At 39.3% G+C, this 23,737-nt stretch overlaps 3 pseudogenes; all 3 read left to right on the top strand.

The window, feature by feature from the left end:
- The first annotated feature begins 8,735 nt into the window (after positions 1 to 8,735).
- LOC149263863 (DExH-box ATP-dependent RNA helicase DExH10 pseudogene) lies at positions 8,736 to 9,176 on the top strand (annotated as a pseudogene).
- Positions 9,177 to 9,335: 159 nt separating this feature from the next.
- On the top strand, positions 9,336 to 11,116 carry LOC149263862 (putative potassium transporter 2 pseudogene; annotated as a pseudogene).
- A 4,276-nt stretch (positions 11,117 to 15,392) lies between these two features.
- Positions 15,393 to 18,026, top strand: LOC149263861 (potassium transporter 7 pseudogene; annotated as a pseudogene).
- Positions 18,027 to 23,737: the final 5,711 nt, after the last annotated feature.

Raw genomic sequence — 23,737 nt, 5'->3', positions numbered from 1 at the left:
AAGCCGGTAGAACTGCATCCGATTGCCGTTTCCTATATCTGCTGTTTCTGACTACTTTCGGGCCGAGAGGACTGCTCTGTTGTGTTGGGAGCATCTTTTCCAGTGAAGAACCCCTTTCGTTTCACGTGAAAAGGTTTCCGGTAGCCCTAGCTGCGTCATTTTTAATATCTAGAGGTATACAGTGTTTATTTGCAGTTTACAGTTATTTTCTCTCCGTTTATTTCGGTTTCGGTTTATTTAACTTTTTTTATTACCGGATCTATACCTTTCATTTCTGCGTATGCTCTTTGCCTTACGACTCTGTGCGAGCTGGGCAAATCAGAAACAGAAAGGAAGGATTTTTCTCATGCGTATGCTCTTTTCCCTGCGCCTTAGGGTGATCTCGGAAAATCAGAAACATTGAGAAAAATATTTAGTTTCCGGCTAAAGCTAACTTTGAGCCGCAAGGTTCATTTTTTAAAATATTTAGTTTTTCAGCTAAAGCTAACTTCGAGCCGTAAGGTTCGTTTTCTTTGCATGTCCGTGTTGGGTTTTGTGTTTTTTGTTTTGTAGGGAAAAAGAGCTTTCTCAAAGCAAGCACGCAACCCAAAGCACCCCGCCCCCTCTCTCTCTCTCTCAAATTTTTTGTATAGCTCAATTGGTTCAAAGCTATTTTAAGAGAGTAGAGGTCTTGGGTTCAAGTCTCCATTTTGTGGGGGCGGACTTTTTCATTTCCACACATTCCCGCACTTCGTCGGCAACTTCATCAACTATTTTTCAAAAAGCCATAACATCTTCATCCGGAAGCCGTTTTCACAGCCGTTTTTTTTAAACCAACCTAATTTTTCGAGATCTCTCCATTGGAACACTTAGTTTCAGCACCTCTAGCTTCAGTTTCCGTTGAAATGGAAAGTCAATACCAAGATACCCTTGATAGCACCAACTACTTCCAATGGTTGTCCTACATTGAGGATTTACTTAGAAGTAAAGGTCTCTACAGAATAGCCTCAGGCCAAGAAAAGAAACCGAAGGATGAAGATAAGGCTGCTAAATAGGAAAATAGGCAAGATCAAGCACGTGGATTGATAGGGATGTCTATTTCTCCAGATCTTAGATTCCATATTACAGAACTTGGTACTCGTTATGAAGCAATGAAACAAATCAATAATGTTTTTGGGATTAAAAATGAACTTAGAGCCCATCAACTTGAAAATGAGTTGCTTACATTGGACCCTAAATAAATTTTCTTGCATTGAAGATTTCTTGTCCAAGTTCAAGACCCTTAGATATCTCTTGGAAGGTGTTAAAGTTAAGAAAGAAGATAGTAACCTTATCTATTCCATTCTTACTAAGTTGGGACCAGCCTACTCTGTGTTTGTTTCCACCTTCCATTCTGCAAGAGAAGCCTTCATTTCTCAAGGAACGGACTACAAGTCCCCTTCCTTTGACTCATTTTGTGATTCTTTAATAAGAGAACAAGAAAAACTCTTACACCTTGGTCCTCTTAATCATGGAAACTCTTCCAAGAAAGCGTTAGCCACCCAGCAGCAACCAAATTCAAAGAATCCTAAGAAGTCATATCCTAAAAAGAATGGTCCTAAACCAAACAAGGGTCCTAAGCAATCTCAGCCTCAAAATGAAAAATCATTTCAACAAAAGGATAAGACAAATAAAAACAAATGGAAGAAGACTGATAGACATTGCAACTTTTGTAATCGAGATGGCCACTTAGAATCCAAAGCTTTAAGAATATGGAATCCTTGGAAGCAGCGATGAAGAAACATAACATCCATTTGGAGCATTCTTCACCTTCAACTTCATCTTCAGGAATGGCACTTTCTGCATGTGGTTGTCAATCATCTCGGTCTGGTTATGCATTAAATGTATCTTCTTCTCCTCATTCTCATGAGTGTCTCATTGATTCTGGAGATTCTTATAACATGGCCAAAAACAAAGCCATGTTTTCTTCTTTAAATGATTGTAACACCAAAAATATATATGTTGGTGATGATAGATCTCTTAGTGTTGTATGGACTGGAACTGTTCATCTAGACAATGGTAAATTTAATGATGTATTATGTGTTCCAACCTTATCCTGCAACCTTCTATCTGTATATCAGATAACTCATTCAGGTGAAGGAAAAATCGTTGAATTTTCACCTCATGATGTTGTAATCAAGGACTTAAGAGATCCTAAAAAGATTTTGGCTACTGGCATTGCTGATGATTCTACAAGGTTGTATAAGTTTCACAATTTTGGGTCATCAAATCTTTCCTAAGTATTTGTTGCTCATAATGATGAAGTGAGCAAACTTTGGCATGAGCGATATGGTCACTTAAACTATCGCTCCCTTCAGCATCTATGTAAAGAAAATATAGTGACAGGTCTTCCTATGGTATCTTGCAGAGATGGTGTTTGTTCCGGATGTGTACTCGGAAAACATCATCGGGACAGTTTTGAAAAACGTGCCTCTTGGCACGCCTTAGCCCCTTTACAGCTTGTGCATAGTGATTTGTGTGGTCCTCTTCCTATTGTGTCATTCTCTCGCTGCAAGTATTTCTTAACTTTCATTGATGATTTCTCTAGACGCACTTGGGTATACTTCTTAAAACTCAAGAGTGAAGTGTTTAACACATTTTTGGCCTTCAAGGCCTTTGTTGAAAAACAATCTGGACATCAAATTCTTAAGCTAACATCTGATAATGGCGGAGAATATGTTAAAAACACATTCATCAACTTTTTCACTGAGAATGGAATTCAAATGCAACATACTGTTCCATATACTCCACAACAAAATGGTGTAGCTGAAAGGAAGAATCGCACCTTAAAGGAAATGGCTAATTGTATGCTACAATCTAAAGGACTTGGTCTTAGTTTTTCGGCAGAAGCAATTAACTGTACAAATTACATAATAAATCGCACTCCTACTAAGGCTTTAAAGAATATCACTCCAGAAGAAGCATGGAGCTCAATCAAACCAGATGTAAGTCACTTTCGTGTTTTTGGAAGTGAAGCGTGGGCCCATATTCCAGATGAAAAGCATAAAGCTTTAGAACCTAAGAGTGAAAGATGTACTTTTGTTGGATATTCTGAAGATGTCAAAGGCTATATACTTATTCCATTTAAGTCCAAAAATGTTATCATTAGAAGAGATGTAAAATTTGATGAAAATATATCGGCTTGCGAGCCTAGTCCGGTGGATGTGACACCTCTCCCTATCTCTTCTACTTTTGAAAACATTTCTTCTTCAGATGATGAAAGTGAGGATGAAAATCCTCCCCCACCATCTCAGGATCCTCCTTCAGCTCCTCAGCTTCCAAAATGGGTTCGTGCTACTCGAGATGCAGCAGATGATCTTGTCGTTGATCCTACAGATCAGCGACGAACACGTTCTCAGTTTGAGAGAGCCTCTTCTTTACTGGCTCAAGCTCCAGTAAATTATGATCCTGACACCTTTACAGAAGCTTCAGGCCATCCAGATTGGGAAGCAGCTATGAATGAAGAGTATCATTCATTATTGGCAAATGATACATGGGATCTTGTTCCTCTACCAAAGGGATGAAAACTTGTTAGATGCAAATGGGTTTACAGAACCAAGTACGGACCAGATGGGAAAGTTGATAAACATAAAGCTCGTCTTGTTGCTAAAGGCTTTTCATAGGTTGAAGGCATTGACTACACTGAAACCTTCTCCCCTGTTGCCAAAATGAACTCTATCCGCCTTGTTCTTTCCCTTGCTGCCTCGTTCAAATGGGAAGTCCATCAGATGGTTGTTAAATCTGCCTTCTTGCATGGGGACTTGCATGAAGAAATCTACATGGAACAACCTATTGGCTTCATGAAAACAAACTCCAACCTTGTATGTCGGCTTAAGAAATCCCTTTATGGTCTCAAGCAAGCTCCTAGGTGTCATTCTGACAATACTGTCTACACCAAGCAAGTGGGCAAGTCTCTTATAATTCTTGTTCTTTATGTTGATGATCTTATCCTTACCGGTAGTGATCCCAACCTTGTAAACCATGTGAAGTCCAATCTTAAAAAGAAATTTGAAATGACAGACTTAAGACACTTACATTATTTTCTCGGTCTTCAAGTCTTGCAATCCAAGGAGGGTATTTCTCTTTCCCAGTCCAAGTATGCCTGTGATATTCTAAGCCATTTTCACATGGAAGACTGTAAGCCAGCCCCTTCTCCCTTTCGGTCTGGAGTCAGACTTTCAGTCACTTGTACTTCTCCTAAAGTTGATGCTACCTTATACCGTCAACTTGTAGGAAAACTTTTGTATCTAACCCATACTCGTCCTGACCTTTCCTTTGATGTTGGCCTTGTTGCTCCATTCATGCAAAACCCCCGTGAAAGTCATTGGAAAGCAGCTAAAAGAATACTTCGTTATGTTCGAGGTACAATTCAGTTTTGGATTCATTACAGTGCCGAAGCATCTCCTCTATTGGTTGGTTTCACTGATTCCGATTGGCCTGGTGACCCTGATGATCGGAAGTCTACTGCCGGTTATGTGTTCACTCTTGGTTCAGGACCTATTACATGGGCTTGCAAGAAACAAGGTGCCATTTCTCTTTCATCAGCAGAAGCAGAGTATCGTGGTGCCATACAAGCTAGTAAGGAAGCCTTGTGGCTTCGTCAGATCCTGTCAGAGTTTGGCTTTCAGTAGCAGCATCCGACTACACTTTGGTGTGATAATCAAAGTGCCATTCAGCTATGCAAAGATCCAGTCCAACATCAGCGCAACAAACACATTGAACTGCACATGCACTTCATCAGAAAGCTCATTCATGACCATGTTCTTGAAGTGCAATATTGTTCAACAGATGATCAAGTTGCAGACATCTTTACAAAGGCTCTCACAGAGGCGAAGTTCACTAAACTTCGATTTATGGTTGGAGTTTAGGAAGTTGTCACTAAGGGGGGATAGGCTCTAGTGCCTCCTTCCTTATCCTATTGTGTCATATTTGTAAATCCTTCAATCCTATCCCAAGTTGTTCTTAAGGGGAGATGTTAGGATATTCCGACACATAGGAAATAGTTAAGTACAACTTGGTCTAGTATAGAGTTAGGTATAGAGTTAGGTAAAGTGTGTTTCTTTACTGTTGTACATTTTGTAACTTACAATCCGACGGTCACGATATGTAGTGATCCGACGGTTCATTCTCTCCTCGGTATTACCGACACTTGATCCATGGCTTGACACCCGATTGGTCCATGATTTATATTTAAGGCGCATGGAGGGTCATTTGTAGTGTAATCCATGCATGAGAGAAACATATGTAAATTTTCATTCTTTTATTGATAAATTGCCTGAAGTGGCCACGTTGGCTCAGGCCGTGGACTGTTTCCCTCTTTGAGGGTTTTAACCACGTCAAAAATACTGGTATATTGATCTATGATCTGGTTGTGAGCAGTGTCCTTTGGTGTTCTGTCTCAGGAACTTACCCTGTAAATTCCTACATGACACTGCTTAGGGATAGGTTCATTGTTGAAATTTTGTATAAGCCTTTTATCCCTGACAACATAACTAATTTATGAAATTTTTATGATGATCAATAGATACTACACTTCATGGCCAATGTTTATGTCTTAAAGGATGCAACGATTGATGAAATTGAGCACGAGCAGTCTCTACAAGCCACAACTGATGACATGAAAGGAAACCTCATCTCAAAGGGTTTGATATCTCTTGAAAAGATCTATGACTTGCAAAACCATTTTCAAGGGCCAAGAAACAAAAAAACCCATAGCTCCACCATGATGCATGAACAGATCAACTTGGGAACAAAACAAGATCCAAATATTGTCAATCTCAGTACATGTTGGACATTGTAGGAGTGACAAGTCCTTGTCCACTTGTTCAAATAGTACCAAGATGTGTTCGTGCGGCCATACCATGATTTGAAAACATATGACATGTGAATAATCCGACATGTGATCCTGATCAAAGAAGGGTTCAAGCCATTTCAGTAGAAGTTGAGAAAAGTATGTTCGTCACTTAAACCCCTCATACAGAAAGAACTGACTAACTTGTTGGATGCTCAGCTCATTTACAGGGTTCATCATTCTACGTTGGTTTCTAACTTGGTTCCTTTACGTAAGAAGTTTGGGGAGATCCACTTATGCGTTGATTTTCGAAATCTGAACCGCGTCTCAGACAAGGAAAGCTACCACGTGTCATCGATGGAACATATTCTACAGATAGTATCTGGAGCAGAAATGTTTTCTCCGCTCAATGGTTTTTCAGGATACAACTAGTTTCTGGTAGCATTACTAGATAGATTTAAAACTACCTTCCATACCAAGTGGGGTACATTCGCTTATAGAAGAATTCCATTTGGGCTCGTGAATGTAGGCACAACCTTTCAGCACATCATGGACAGTGCCTTCTATGGACTAATCAGACAGAGCGTAGTGGTTTACCTTAACAATGTGACAGTCTTTCCTAGAAGATGGTCAAACCACATATTCCATCTAAAGAAGATATTTGAGCAATGTCGAAAATACAAGATATCCTTGAATCCCAAGAAGAGTGTATTTTCAGTGTCTGAGGGGAACCTCCTTGGGAACATCATCACCAGAAGTGGGATCAAGGTTGAATCAGACTGAGCTTGGATGATCACACAAATTCCTCACCTAGTCAACAAGAAATCCATGTAGGCCTTCTTGGGGAAGATCAACTTCCTCTAGAAGTTCATCTCAGATTATGCACAGGCGGTGAAACCAATGTAAGACATGATCAAGAAGGATGAAGTCTAAAGTTGGGGTAAGAAGGAAAAGGACGCATTCACCCATATCAAGGATGCTATAGCAGATGCACCTGCACTTTACAGCCCAAAAATTAACAGGATTTCTTGCTATACACCTTCTCCTCAGACACTTCACTTGCTGCAATACTCACTCAGAAGGACAAGCCAAAGAATGAACCTCCCATCTCTTTAATGAGTGCTATTAGAATCGGTCTTTGTAGCCCTCCATCAGAGATCAAAACTCTTTTTTCATTTCATTTTCAGGTGTCCCATTCTGCTCGATCACCTGCATTCCATTTAGGAGCATGCCATAATTTGATGGAAGGACTTTGTCATTTATTCTCCTCATGTCTTGTACCTGTTGGCTTAGGTCTTTTCATCAATGTTTATTAAAATCCATGACATTCAAGGTTTGATCTATTAATGGGTAAAGAGTCATGTCAATCATAGGTCTAGGGTTTCATAATTTGTGTCTTCAAAGTGCCCAATCATGCCAGCAGGCCAGAGGGAGGATCAATAAGTTTTCATTTCAAGATTACCATCATCAATAATGCTCAAAGTTGATTCCTCTTCAAAACTCTGTTTTGAAGAGGAAATCGTGAAATAAATGTTTTGTAATAAGTGTATTTTTAAAGTTTTTCGCCATGAAGAATTTCAAATGCAGGCCTTGGTCACCATATTATCTTCAGCAGCTTCAGCAACCCTGCAACAGATAGACGAGATTCATCATTCACTCCAAAAATTCAAAGATAGGTAAAATAGAGTCATTTCAAAATGAGAGAGTGCCAAAAGTTCTACAACATTGGCAGGACAGTTTCTGTTGAAGTGCCTATTGACTAAGTTGTGGAAATTAAGGATACAAAATTCTTGTTGCACAAGTTTCCACTGCCTTCAAATTCTGGTCGACTGCAGAAACTAGCTGTTGAAGCTCATGAATCCATGAATGATAATCTATCCCTTAATGATATTCCAGGAGGTGCGGAGGCATTTGAGTTTTGTGCGAAGTTTGGCTGTGGGATCATAGTCACTGTAAGTGTCCAGAACATCGTGTCTACACATTGTGCTGCAGACTATCTTGAAATGATTGACGGAATAGAGAAAACAAACTTAACATTGAAATTGGATACCTTTCTCAATTCAAGCCTCCTTAATGGCCGGAAAGATTCTATCATTACATTGCATACTACAAAATCATTCTTGCTCTAGTCTGAAAATCTGAAGATTAATGGTCGATGCATTGATGTTGTAGCTTGGAAAGCATTGACAGATCCAGTAAATGTAGGTTGGTCGTTTACTTATACAAGAACTTCTATGATGCAAGATCAAAAATATTTCAGAAGCATATTGAACCCTACATTGAATGAAATTCATAGCCAGCATTATCACCTTGTACCTAAAGATTGGTGGGTTGAAGACATCATTGAAGTCATGACACATTGTGGAGGAAACAAAAGTCAATGTGAAAATCGAAATTGTTGGTGAAATTGCAGGCGCGGCGCATAGAAGGGAGGTCGCGGCACATAGAGATGTATATAGTAGTGTAAATTTGGCCATGCGTCGCACATCCATCCTGCGCGGCGCGTTGGGCTGGGGCGCGGCGCACAGGGTCGAAAAACTAGAAAAAATCATCATCAGTGTTCCAAAATCAAATATTTCATCACAGATCGTGGGCACAAGAAGCAAACGGAGGAGGATATTATTGTTTGCAAATATGTACCTGATGATCCAGAGAGTCTGTGTGGAGAAAGATGCCTAAATTTATTGATAAATACAGAGCACACACCTGAGTATTCCCTTTATGGAGATCGCCACAAAAACCAACGATTCCAGTGATACGTGAAGACAAAAGTATTCCAGACAGATGGACATGCAATTTGTATTATTATGATTGATGAACAACTAGACATGAAGACTTGAGCAGTACCTTCAGGTTGAGCTATTTGAAATTTAATGAGTCGTGCCAAGGGACAATTTGAAATTGAATGGTTTCCATTAGTTTCAACATGATAAGGCACTACCAAAAGTTGAAAGCATTGGAGAAAAAGTTTCTTGCTCATCCCTGTCATAAGTCTGAACAGGATGAAAACCAGTTGAGGTCAATTCAAAGAAAAGCAGAATTAAATAGTGCAGCTCAACAACTTCGAATGAAAATGCATGACTCTCAGCTTCACAAATTTAGGGAACAGTTAAAAAATCGCTCAAGAGTTCTTAAGCGCCTTGGACTCATTGATTCTGATGGTGTGGTGCAAGTGAAAGGTCGGGCTAAATGTCTCATTGACACAGGGGATGAACTTCTTGTGACAGAGTTGATGTTCAATGGCACATTCAATGAGATGGATCATCATCAAACAACAACACTTGCAAGCTGTTTCATTCCATACAATAAATCATCTGAACAAATACATTTGACTAATGAGCTTGTGAATCCATTACGCCAACATTAGGATAGTGCACGGTGGATTGCACACGTGTAGCGTGAGTGTAGGTTAGAGGTTGATATAGAGTAGTATGTTGAGTCAACAACCCATCCATTGGTCCAAGGGTGCCTCATTTTCAGAGGTTATCAATCGAGCCAGATATATTTGTTCCAAGTTTCTCAGGTGATGTACTACAAATCAACTTTGCTATTGGCATATGAAAGCTTTGGGGTGGTTTATGGTGATTTGAGCACATCCCCACTATATGTCTATAAAAGTACTTTTGATGGAAAGTTGGGTAACTATATGAGTGAAGATACAATCTTTGGGGTCTTTTCATTAATCTTTTGGATGTTGACCTTAATCCCTGTTGTTAAGAATGTTGTCATAGTTTTAAGTGCAAGAGACAATGTTGAAGGGGGAAAATTTGCATTGTATTCACTTCTTTGTAGACATGCAAAGTTGAGTTTGATTCCAAATCAGCAAGCAGTTGATGAGGAAGTTTCTACATATTATAATACACGGTAGACAACTCAGAATACAGGAACCTCTCATTTGAAGAGATTTCTGGAAAATCATAGAAGACTGCGCACAGGTTTACTGGTTGTGGTTTTACTAGGCACTTCCATGGTAATAGGTGATGGTGTTCTCACACCTGCAATATCTGTTCTCTCATCAGTATCTAGACTTCAAGTACACACTTCAAAGCTTCCTAACAGTGTGGTGGTGGTTCTTGCCTGCATTATATTGATTGGCCTTTTTTCTTTGCAGCATTTTGGCACTCATAGGGTGGCCTTTACATTTGGACCTATTGTAATTGCTTAGCTATTCTGCATCTGCGCAGTTGGCATATACAATGTTGTTTATTGGAATCCTAGTATATTACGTGCCCTCTCTCCTTATTATGCATACAAGTTTCCTCGGGATAATGGTAAAGATAAATGGATTTCTCTCAGAGGGATACTCCTATGTATACTGGTATAGAGGCGATGTTTGCATATCTTGGACACTTCACTCCTCTTTCCATCTGGATTGCCTTCACAGGAGTTGTCTATCCATGTTTGATACTCTCTTACATGGGACAAGCCGCCTTTCCTTCGAAAAAATTTCATTCTGTTGACAAAAATTTCTACGATTCAATACCTGAGCATGTTTTTTGGCCTCTGTTTGTAATGGCCACCCTTGCTGCTATTGTTGGAAGCCAGGCTTTTATTTCAACGACCTTTTCAATCGTCAAGCAATGCCATGCTTTGGGTTGTTTTCCACATATCAAGATAGTCCACACTTCAAGGAATATCTGCGGTCGAATTTACATACCAGAAATAAATTGGATTCTCTTGGTTCTATGCCTTGCCGTCACTGTAGGATTTAGAGATACCACCTTAATTGGGAATGCTTATGGCATTGTTGCTATCACTGTTGTGTTTGTGACAACATGCCTTATGTCACTTGTTATAATCATTGTATGGCGAAAGAATTTTGTATGGTTTATTGCTTTTCTTCTCTTCTTTGGATGGATTGAAGGATCCTACCTCTCAGACTCTGTTATGAAGGTGCCACAGGGAGGCTGGGCTCCTCTTGCTTTGGCAGCAATATTTATGGTTGTCATGTATGTATGGCATTATGGTACATGAAGAAAATACACGTTTGACTTATAAAACAAGGTTTCTATGAAATGGATTCTCACACTTGGACCAAGCCTTGGAATTCTGCGGGTTCCTAGTATTGGATTAATCTATACCGAATTGGTCATAGGGGTTCCTGCTATATTCTCACTTTTTGTCACAAATCTTCCTGCATTTCATCGAGTACTTGTGTTTGTGTGCATCAAATCAGTTCCTGTTCCATTTGTCCCTGGTGAAGAACGTTATCTTATTGGTCACATTGGCCTGAAAGTATACCATATGTACAGATGTATTGTGAGGTATGGGTATAAAGATATCCCGAAAGATGATAATGATTTTTAGAATTGAATTATTCTCAGTATTTCTAAATTTATACAGATGGAAGCTAAAGAATCACAGTCTATAGCTACAAAAATACTTTTCTCAGGATGGCTGTGATTTGACAAACCAATCGGCACAACTGCAGTTACAAAGAAATGAAGTGTTCCATGTTCCCCGTATTAACAAGATGCTTTTGTGTGTCGGAGCCTAAAGGTTTCAAACTGACAGTTTTTATTCAAACGGCAAAAAGGAAATGAATGGTCGAAGACCGAATCTCCTAAATCTAAAAAAAAGAACATCGACCGTATGCAGTGAAATAAGCTACGCAGTATACTTTTGTTTTCAGTTGCGAATTAAAGGGAGTTATAGCTACATTTTTCGCCTTCCCAGTGGTCATCAACAGAATAGAGTGAAAAATGTAACACTGATCCTTTAGCGATTGTTGGTTTTTCATCTTCAGTTAGTAATGATTAAACAATCCCCTGTTTTGGGTCGATCCATTTCCTGAGGGTAGAGTTATTTATTGTATGAAAAATCATTTTGTAAGGGTTGGAATTTCTGGATGAACGGGGAAGAAATCAGTGCTTCACTGTACAGTTTTAGCAGAGAATTAATAAAATGATACAACTCTGATTCAAGAGACTCATGTGGTGTGAGTTTAGCAATTTGTTCTTCTTTTTGTTTCATATGTACCATGTTATGTTTTACCATCCATTTCATGATTATTTCTATTTGAATGCTTTTAAGTATGAGAGGTAGAATCCTGTTATTTGCTCTACGTTGGGAAAGCATTCATGTTCTGTGTTCCTCATCTGTCTGAAAAGGATTCATCACCTATGCCCTTTTCAGCTTCTCAAACAATCTTTCCACTCCATACTATTCAAATTTGATTGCTAAACTTCTTTCCTATCATGCCTCAAGAAACAATCCATGTATTTGATTTAATTTCTCAGCTCCTGTTGTCCTTTGGTCCCCTACAGCCCAGAAAATTCAGTCACTCAATCAATTACCTCTTTCATATCTATTTACTAGCCTAAAATCAGTTCTCATTTTAAGTCATCTCAGATCCTATTGATTACTTTTACTGAGTTGACCCGGAGAAATCCCTCTCCTGTCCTCGTAGGGCTAGCTACGAGGTTGAACGTGGTTTGATGTTGAACCTAGAAGCTTGCCTTTTTAGCCTGAGTCAAATCTAGGTGCTAACATAGTGGCGACCGTACTGGGGAGGAAATTGGTTTTCTTGTAGATTGTCTTGCCCTAGTACATATCTCAAGTTCAGAGCTGATTGTTGATGGTGGACAATGATCAGACATAAGCAGGCTAACATCATTCACCTAGCGACTCCATTCACTGAAGAATCTGGCAATCGGTGCTTCATGGTGACTCCACTGCAGAGAGATCAGTATCTTTGACATTTTCAAGATGGAACAGGTTGCAAGAAGATACGCTCCCATGAGCCGAGATCACATCCCAGGTTTTCCAAATAAAATGCCCAAGGTGAATTGGCCTCATAATTTTCCTATGTTCAGAAATGTGGAAGGTAATGACGTTGCTCTTCATCTGGTGAAATTTCACATTCATGTGCATAAATTAAAGATCAATTTTCCTGAAGACTGTTTGATGAAAATGTTTATGGCTACTCTGGAAGACGAAGCCCAATCTTGGTATGAAAGTTTGCCACCTGCTTCTATTTATTGTTTAAAGGATTTTTATGCAATATTCTCTGAAAGGTATAAAGAATCATATCCATCCTTGGCTTTAGTTCAGGACTGTTGTAGCCATGTTCATAGTTTTATTGAAGATATTGAGAATTTTTATGGGCATGATGACTTGGTGGACAGAGAAATCATGGAAGCATTGTATGAAAATTCATTTCAGCAGCATAAAGACGATCATGAAAATTTGCAGCAGGATCAAGATCTTAGTACGGTGGAAGATGAAGGAATTTTGCATCTTGACAATCATCAAGAATTAAATGAAATGGATCAGCTGTATGAGGAAAATTTGTATACTCCTTCACTTGAAATTAATGAAGACAATCACTGTTTGAGCAAGAGAAAACAAAAAGTATTATCTCCTTTGTCTGAAGATGAGATAGATCAACTCTTGAACAGTCAGGTTATAGCTCAAGTTAACGCAAATCTGTAGTATGCACATGGTCAAGAAGGTGATGATGGAACTTCTTCCTCTTCTGAAAAGGATGACAGTCCTGCAAACAACTTTATAGATCAGCAGGTTGAAGATGTCCATATGGCTAAAATTGATGAAAGAAAAAGTGTCGTTTCAGATCTGTCCATAGAAGAAAATAACATGCAAAGAAGTCCAGTTCTAATTCCAGAATGTGATAATGTCAAGACAGCTATTTCAAATACAGATTTAGATTTTGATGACCAAGAATACAGTGTGTTGAATCTCATAAAGGAGAACTCTGCTGTTGAAATCATCTGGAATAAAGAAGACAGAGTTATGAATCTGAAAAGCACGCCTAGAACAAAGCACCCATACCTCCAACCTAAAACCCCACAAGAAAAGCTATTAATCCAGGCTATTAATCGAACTATACCTCGAACCTCGATATCACTTAACGGAACTCCCAGTTACTCAATTTGATTGATAATGCGTTACTTATGATGCACCTGTCAAGGAGGATCACGTGACTGACACAGAGTTCTAGTCTCTGGTACTGACAGTATGCGAGGTGAGCTTGGTGATGTTTCGGAATGTTCTTGATTGATAGCCCACATCCTTTGAGAGAGGGCCCCTTTCACACATACCCGCATTCTCATGTCATCAAAACGAAGCCTTCATAAAGAGGTAATCCAGTCAGTTCATGAACATCAAGATGAGATCTTTGTTCAAGTAAGTGAAACAGTTTCTCTGGATGAATTTATGGTAGATGATATAAATGTTAGTGTCAGGTTTCAAGAATCATCTAAAGTTGCTTTTCTCATGATTGATGAATGTGATGAATGTAATGAGAATCTGGCTGTAATATCATATGAAGATGACCTACAATATATTTAGACTACCGAAGACCAGATCATTCAGGATTCCATTTCAGATTCTTCTTCCTATGTTTCATGTTTTTAAATGTTCTTTGAAATGGAAATCTGCTCATCTACTTGCTCAGAATTTTTTGAGGACCAGGAACTTACTCTTATTGAAGTACATTATGAAGAAAGACTAGAATCAAGAGAAAAGGATACCTTGTTTTTCCAGCAGGAGGTCAATCTTCATGCTTTTCAGGATCCAATGGCAAATCTGTTGCAGTCAGCAGTGAAGGTGATTATTGCAGTATTCAGTGATGAAGGAGATCATGGTCAATTATGTTTTTGGATACACAGTTACCAGCGTCTGTTGTTGACTAGAATATCTGATCAGGAGAATTAGTCAGCAAGGTATCTACTTGATTGGTTACAATGGCATTTTGATATAGTTTGATCATATATTTCCTTGTAAGAAACAAAGGTGGTCATGTACTACCACCAAGCTTTAAGTTTTAAGTTCAGGTCTTAGTATTTTGAGTTAGTGTTTTAGAGTCAAGTTTTTTCAATCATTCCAGTTTGCATCAAGCTAGTTTGAGTGAAATTTTCAGTCAGTAAAGTAGTTAACGGTATGGTGTTGATTTGGACTCCATTGCCCAATGGATAAGGCACTGGTCTGCTCTCCCAAAGCTCTGCGGTTCTTGGCACCTCCAAGGAGCTACCATCCCCATTCGAGCCAATGTTAGAGTTGGTCTTTGTAGCCCTCTGTCAGAGATCAAAACTCTTTTTGCATTTCATTTTCAGGTGTCCCATTCTGCTCGATCACCTGCATTCCATTTAGGAGCATGCCATAATCTGACGGGAGGACTTTGTTATTTATTCCCCTCATGTCTTGTACCTACTGGCTTAGGTCTTTTCATCAATGTTTATTAAAATCCATGCAAGTCAATGTTTGACATTTTAATGGGTAAAGAGTAATGCAATCATAGGTCTAGGGTTTCATAAGTTGTGTCTTCAAAGTGCCCAAGCATGCCAGCAGGCCAGAGGAAGGATCAATAAGTTTTCATTTGAAGATTGCCATCATCAGTAATGCTCAAAGTTGATTCCTCTTCAAAACTCCATTTTGAAGAGGAAATCGTCAAATCAATGGTTTGTAATAAGTGTATTTTTAAAGTTTTCCACCTTGAAGAATTTCAAATGCAGGACTTAGTCACCTTATTATCTTCAGCAGCTTCGGCAACCCTGCAACAGATAGACGAGATTCATCATTCACTCCAAAAATTCAAAGATAGGTAAAATAGAGTCATTTCAAAATGAGAGAGTGCCAAAAGTTCTGCAGCATTGGCAGGACAATTTATGTTGAAGTGCCTACTGACTATGTTGTGGAAATTAAGGATACAAAATTCTTGTTGCACAAGTTTCCATTGCCTTCAAAGTCTGGTCGAATGCAGAAACTAGCTGCTAAAGCTCATGAATCCATGAATGAAAATGTGTCCCTTAATGATATTCTAGGAGGTGCGGAGGCATTTTAGTTTTGTGCCAGGTTTGGCTGTGGGATCATAGTCACTGTAAGTGTCTAGAACATCATGTCTACATGTTGTGTTGCAGACTATCTTGAAATGATTGACAAAATAGAGAAAAGAAACTTAACATTGAAATTGGATACCTTTCTCAATTCAAGCCTCCTTAATGGCTGGAAAGATTCTATCATTACATTTCATCCTACAAAATCATTCTTGCTCTAGTCTGAAAATTTGAAGATTAATGGTCGATGCATTGATGTTGTAGCTTGGAAAGCATTAACAGATCCAGTAAATGTAGGATGGTTGTTTACTTCTACAAAAACTTATATGATGCAAGATCAAAAATCTTTCAGAAGCATATTGAACCCTACATTTAATGAAATTCATATCCAGCATTATCACCTTGTACCTAAAGATTGGTGGGTTGAAGACATCACTGAAGTCATGACACATTGTGGAGGAAACAAAAGTCAATGTGAAAATCAAAATTGTTGGTGAAATTTCAGGCGCGGAGCATAGAAGGGAGGTCGCGGCGCATAGAGCCGTATATAGCAGTGCAAATTTGGTCGTGCGCGACGCATTGGGCTGGGGCGCGGCGCACGGGGTCGACACACTAGAAAAAATCATCATCAGTGTTCCAAAATCAAATAGTTCATCATAGATCGTGGGAACAAGAAGCAGACGGAGGAGGATATTATTGTTTTCAAATATGTACTTGATGATCCAGAGAGTCTATGTGGAGAAATATGCCTAAATTTATTGACAAATATAGAGCGCACACCTGAGTATTGCCTTTGTGGAGATCGCCGCAAAAACTAGTGATTCCAGTTTGATTCCAAATTAGCAAGCAGCTGATGGGGAAGTCTCTACATATTATAATACACGACAGACAGCTCAGAATACAGGAACCTCTCTTTTGAAGAGATTTCTGGATAAGCATAGAAGATTGTGCACAAGTTTACTGGTTGTGGTTTTACTAGGCACTTCCATGGTAATAGGTGATGGTGTTCTCACGCCTACAATATCTGTTCTCTCATCAGTATCTGGAATTCAAGTACGCACTTCAAAGCTTCTTGACAGTGTGGTGGTGGTTCTTGCCTGCACTATATTGATTGGCCTTTTTGCTCTGCAACATTTTGGCACTCATAGGGTGGCCTTTACATTTGCACCTATTGTGATTACTTAGCTATTCTGCATCTACGCAGTTGGCATATATAATGTTTTTTATTGGAATCCTCGTATATTACGTGCCCTCTCTCCTTATTATGCATACAAGTTTTTTCGGAATAATGGTAAAGATAAATGGATTTCTCTCGGAGGGATACTCCTATGTATTACGGGTATAGGGTCGATTTTTGCAGATCTTGGACACTTCACTCCTTTTTCCATCCGGATTACCTTTGAAGGAGTTGTCTATCCATGTATCATACTCTCTTACATGGGACAAGTCGCCTTTCTTTCGAAAATTTTTCATTCTGTTGACAGAACTTTCTATGACTCAATACCCGAGCGTGTTTTTTGGGATGTGTTTGTAATGGCCACCCTTGACGCTATTGTTGGAAGCCAGGCAGATATTTCAGCGACCTTTTCAACCGTCAAGCAATGCCATGCTTTGGGTTGTTTTCCATGTATCAAGATAGTCCAAATTCGAGGCATATCTGTGGTCGAATTTACATACCAGAAATAAATTGGAATCTCTTGGTTCTATGCCTTGCCGTCACTGTAGGAATCAGGGATACCACCTTAATTGGGAATGCTTATGGAATTTTTGTTATCATTGTTGTGTTTTTGATAACATGCCTTATGTCACTTCTTATAATCATTGTATGGCGAAAGAATTTTGTATGGGCTATTACTTTTCTTCTCTTATTTGGATGGATTGAAGGATCCTACCTCTCAGCCTCTGTTATGAAGGTGCCACAGGGAGGCTGGGCTCCTCTTGCTTTGGCAGCAATATTTATGGTTGTCATATATCTATGGCATTATGGTACACGGAGAAAATACACGTTTGACTTACAAAACAAGGTTTCTATGAAATGGATTCTCACACTTAGACCAAGCCTTGGAATTGTCTGGGTTCCTAGTACTGGATTAATCTCTATCGAATTGGTCACAGGGGTTCCTATTATATTCTCACATTTTGTCACCAATCGTCATGCATTTCATCGAGTACTTGTGTTTGTGTTCATCAAATCAGTTCCTGTTCCATTTGTCCCTACTGAAGAACATTATCTTATTGGTCACATTGGCACAAAAGTATACCATATGTACATATGTATTGTGAGGTATGGGTATAAATATATCCTGAAAGATGATAATGATTTTGAGAATCGACTTATTCTCAGTATTGCTGAATTTATACAGATGGACATTGAAGAATCACTGTCTACAGCTATGAAAATACTTTTCTCAAGATGGTCGTGATTTACAAACCAATCGGCATAGCTGTAGTTACAAAGAAATCAAGTGTTCCATGTTCCCGTATTAACAAGATGCTTTTGTGTGCCGAAACCTAAAGGTTTCAAACTGACAGTTGTTATTCAAACGACAAAAAGGAAATGAACGGTCGAAGACCGAAACTCCTAAATCTAAAACGAAGAACATCAATTGTATGCAGTGAAATAAGCTACGCGGTCTACTTTTGTTTTTCAGTTGTGAATTAAAGGGAGTTACAACTACAGTTTTTGCCTTCCTAGTGGTCATCAATAGAATAGAGTAAAAAATGTAACGCTGCTCCTTTAACGATGGTTGGTTTCTCATCTTCAGTTAGTAATGATTAAACAATCCCCTATTTTGTGTCGATCCATTTCCTGAGGGTAGAGCTATTTATTTTATGAAAAATCATTTTGTAAGGGTTTGAATTTCTGGATGAACGGGGAAGAAATCAGCACTTCACTGTACAGTTTTAGCAGAGAATTAATGAAATGATACAACGCTGATTCAAGAGACTCATGCGGTGTGAGTTTAGCAATTTGTTCTTCTTTCTGTTTCATAGGCAGGAGTACATATGAAACTTCCTGCCTATCATGCCTCAAGAAACAATCTGTGTCTTTGATTTAATTTCCCAGCTTCTGCTTTCCTTTGGTCCCCTACAGCCCAGAAAATTCAGTCACTCAATCAATTACCTCTTTCTTATCTATTTACTAGCCTAAAATCAGTTCTCATTTTAAGTCATCTCAAATCCTATTGAGTACTTTTACTGAGTTGACCCAGAGAGAGCCCTCTCCTGTCCTCGTAGGGCTAGCTACGAGGCTGAGCGTGGTTTGATGTTGAACCTAGAAGCTTGCCTTTTCAGCCTGAGGCAAATCTAGGCACGAACAAGTGAAAGCATGCAGAAATCTAGAATCAACTACCTTTCTTTCAATAAATAAGGATATTCAATATACAAGGTGGTGAAACACTCAAGATCCTACCTGTTGAAGAACCATTTCATAGTATTTGCGCCACACCCAACAGTCAAATCACTGCTTGTACAACAAGAGTTGGGTAAAATATGTGCGAACTGGATGTCAAGATTGCAAGAGTATGATCTTAACATCAAGCTAGTTCACACTAAAAAGGTTCATGGTCTCTGCATACTCGCAGCCGAAGCAGTCCATGTAGAGGAGGAAGAAAAGGAGTTCGCTGGTTTGGAGAAAGAAATTGAAATGTATGATGTAGATTGAGCACCACTCACTTCAAATGAAGACTCTTGGTACAAATATGTGTGCCAATACCTTGAGCATGGAACCATACAATATCACTTCTCCATGAGATAGAAGAGGGCACTTTTCCTCAAAACTTTGCCTTACCAGTCGGTGCACAGAGTGCTTTATATAAAGCATAGCAACACAATTTTTCTCAAGTGCCTGGAGTAACATGATTCAGAGAAGGTCTTGCATGATCTACATGATGGACTAGCCGGGGGTCACTTCGTGGGAAACACCACTACGCACAAATTCATGCAAGCCAGTTTCTACTGGCCCACATTAATCAAGGATATACATGTTTATGCTCGTAAGTGCCCTGTCTGTCATCGATATGTTGATAGAGCATGAAGGTCAACAACCCCACTGCACCCTATTATAGTGAGTGAACCATTTCAATAGTGGGGCTTAGGTATCATTGGGGAAATATTCTTGCACTCATCAAAGCAACACCACTACATCTTGACAATTATAGATTACTTCATGCGGTGGACAAAAGTAGTTCCTCTTAAGCTAGTGAACGGCCACGAAGTCATCAGCTTCCTTCAACAAAACATCATCTCAAGATTTGGTGTTTTGGTATCACTTGTTTTTGAAAATGCAACTTACTTTTCGTCTTCAAATATTTATTATTTTGCATTGCAATATGCTATCGTGCTTAAACACTCAACTAATTACTACCTGAAGGGAAATGGTCTCGCCGAATCCATAAATAAAAAACTTATTCTCATTATCAAGAATACCATTTACTCTGAAAATAGGAACTCACACTCTGCTTTAACGAATGCCTTATGGCATGACCTTGTAACACCCAAACCCTCTCTGAACACTTCACCATACTTCCTAGTTTATGGGAAAGAAGTCATCCTCATGCGAAACATCTACTTGCCTGCTCTCCAATTGTCCTGAGAATCTCAAGGCAAGTCATGTCTGTTAGTTTAATGTAGGATGGATACACTTTGTAAGATGTAGGAAGAACAGATGAAAGAAAAAAGAAAAATTCACACTCCACCACAACTGTATCAAGATATTGCTTGAAAAGATGTCTACAGGGAATGATAACTTCGATGTGGGTGACTTAGTCTTGAAATGGGACAAACCCCATGAACACAAAGGAAAACATATGAAGTTCAAGTCCCTATGGATTGGTCCATACATTGTTCAAGAAAATCTTGTCCAACAGACACTTTGTTGGCAATCACTTTATGGGAGGATTGACGATGTTCCTGTCAATTGCTAAGACTTAAAGCACCATTTTTAGTACCCCAGGATCGCACCCGGTGCTATGTACATAGTATTTTTACTTCTTTTCTTTGCGCTTTTCTTTTCAATTTTTTATTCACTTTTTTTGTTTTCTTAATATCATGATATTTTTGGTTTTTCCAATAAGTGCTTCCCTCTGCTAATTTCTGGCTTTTGAATGAGTATGTGGCTGAGATCTAAAGAGTCTAGTGACACTACAAAAATTGACCAGTCCTGTGTCTATCTTATTTGTGCTTGGTTATAACCTTCGACCAATGATGTCTTGATGGAAGATATGAGCCATATGTAAGGGAATCTATGGTCCAACCATGAACTTATGTCCACATAGGAAAACCCCAGGCCTGCACTCAGTCTTCTACTCTATGTGTTCAAGCTCATCCAACTAGTAGAAACAGAGAAGGGGAAAATCTAAATGAGCAAACCTAAATCATAGGTCTTATGTGATTCTCTGAAGGAACAACTTCTTTTTCTCTCAATAAGTCTGGATTCCTCTTCTTCCCCAAAAATAAATAGGTTCCTATGCATAGTCCTCTTTTCAAAAATACAAAGGAGAAAGAAGAGAAAGGCTTCCCGCGCAGAGAAGTGAAGCATGCAACTCCACCGAGGTACTGACGAGACTCACTAGAAGTGGAGAAAAGTGTGTGTTCCTGCTTGACTCTACCAAGGTATTGTCCAAGCCTACTAGCAGCAGAGCAACACCAGAGATGAAAAATTATACTCTAAAAATTTTAAACTTGCGAGCTAAACTACCCTTCCTGATTTTTAAACATTGTGATCAAGTTGAAACTTGTTTTTTTATGACTAAGATGGAAAAATGTGAACCATGTCTATCCATGGGGTAAGTGTTGAACCGAAGTAACCCACATAGTGATTCAATACTCTTTAATATACCAAGGCCCTATGTTGTAAATGAACTGAAATAGAGAATCTAGTATTCAACCGATGTGTTCCCAAGTGTTGTAGCGACTGCAACACCCTCCAAAATTTTTCACTTCATCCAATTCCATAGCCTTCCTTAGTTTTTCCTTGATTGATACAAACACTTGGGCTCATCCCATGAGCTCTTCTCGAGTCTTCACACCCTCTTTTCTTGAATAATCACCACTCATATTTTAGCATGTTGGTTGTAATGTCATCCTTGTGGCCTTGTTATGGCTATGTTGAAGGTCTATCTTTGTGTGCATGATTTGTGTTTTCTATGTAAACATCTTTCGCACTCACACATGAAGTTGTAAGAAATCTCGCACAAGTGTTTTCACAGTAACTCAATGATCTATCTCAAGTGTCACACTTGCCACTTTCACCCTTTAGTCAGTCACAGTAAGCATATGTTGTCTGGTGGTTTTTGGTGTCTTGTTGTCAAGTCATGTTGAATGTGTGTTTGTAAGGTCATGTATACATGAATTCGCTCACTCACACACTTAACCATTTTTTCTGAAGATATGTTGACTGAACCACTCTCCATCAACCGGAACTCCACTGAACTTCACTGTGCAGTCTCAACCCTCAGTGACTAAGCAGTGTTGTCCAGAGCTGCGCAGAGCTTGAGGCTTCCCTCTAGGTAGTCTGCACTATGCCATTCTAGAATCAACATGGCTGATTGTCACCTAGAACAACACAAAAGTTTCCAAAGAAGTTGTCTCAGTCTACGCCCCCCGCAAGTCTATCCATCAAACCTCCCACTAGTCAACCGGAAAATTTGACTACAGCAGTGACCCATGGCTACAGTCAACTCCAAAATTGCATAGAAGTTGTTCAACCTACCTACTTGCATTGCCTGAAGAAATTGCATGGACATGGGGCACATGCACCCGCTTCCTGCCATTGTACTGTCCATGGAAATTACGTACTTTTGTCATATAGTCACCCTGTTGGCCTGCTCTCCACTCTTCCTGAAAACTACACAGTTTTCATTGATAGTCCAATTGTTTCTTGACACCCTGCTCAACCTGAAAATTGCGCAGTCATGTCCTACTTGACTACCTCCCAGAACTTCACAATTCTAACCAGTAGGCTTCTATAGCTCGATCCTGACCTCCTCTGGAAAACTTCACAGTTTTCACTACCAGTGCCTCATGTTGCCCACATTGCCTTCCTTGGAAAAAATGTACAATTCTGCTTCCTAGCCGAGCCACATCCCGCAGATGTCACTGCTATCCCAAACTGCTCAACCCAGCCTCTCAATGACCTCTCCGCAGTTTTTCCCAACCTAAAATTTGCTCTGCGTATTTTGAGAGTCGTGTCCTCTCTCCCGGTCACCGACACCAGGAAATGAAATTTGATGCATCATGGTAGACTAGGGGATTTATGGATTTGATTTCGTCTCATCATGAGTGATTTTATAAATAGGTACATGAATGAGATATGGCGTGATGATGAATGGGATGAACAAGGAGCACATGGTAGGAGACTTTTTCGCTAACTGATGAACACTTGAAGCATACCAGGTAGCCAATGAAGGGGATACATGCACATGCAACATCAAGCAAACACGAGGACCATCGAAGACTTTGCACACCTTTTCATGGAGAGGTCAAGCTATGATACACCAAGAGCACACTCATTACTTAGCAATATAATAGCTCGACATTGACACCACGATCACCATGAACATACCAATAGTGTCATGTTGAGTCATGTCATGAGTCGTCTCGACCACATCAATACTATGGGCCATACCTATTGAAATCAAAGTAATGTAATGTGGAATTCCAAGAGACCCACATATGAAGTTGAAGAGTCATGTCAGTTGAAGAGTCATGTAAGTTAAACAGTCTTGAGGGAAGTCGAAGAGTCACAAGGGTCAAGTTCATCCTTGGCTATATATACCCCTCATTTGTTATTGCAAAGGAATTTTCACCTTGGCTCCTCCCACATAGCCTTGAGAGTCTGTAATCTTTTCGTTGAGGAGCGAGCAATGGCTCCAATGCCCCACTACTTGAGTTAGTGATGTATGGTGTACAGATGTGTCTTGGATCTTTAACTTAATACAAAAGCATGTTAACAAGCTAGAATGTTTTCACACATGTACTGTATTCGTTGGTGATACTATTCTTTGGACGCTTATAATGCATGTTGCTTTAACTTATACTAAGATAGTTGAACTATTTTGGTTATTTTAATGCATACACTATTGGAAATGTGTTGTGTTAGTTGTTATCGCTGTCTCACCCATGTGACTACTAT

The sequence above is a fragment of the Pinus tabuliformis genome, chromosome 6 (genome assembly GCF_031772625.1).
Source record: "Pinus tabuliformis cultivar Carrire ecotype Pingquan chromosome 6, CPIR1, whole genome shotgun sequence".
Taxonomy (NCBI): Eukaryota; Viridiplantae; Streptophyta; class Pinopsida; order Pinales; family Pinaceae; genus Pinus; species Pinus tabuliformis.
Note: the sequence above shows the minus strand (reverse complement) of the source record. Positions and strands in the feature narration are given on the sequence as shown.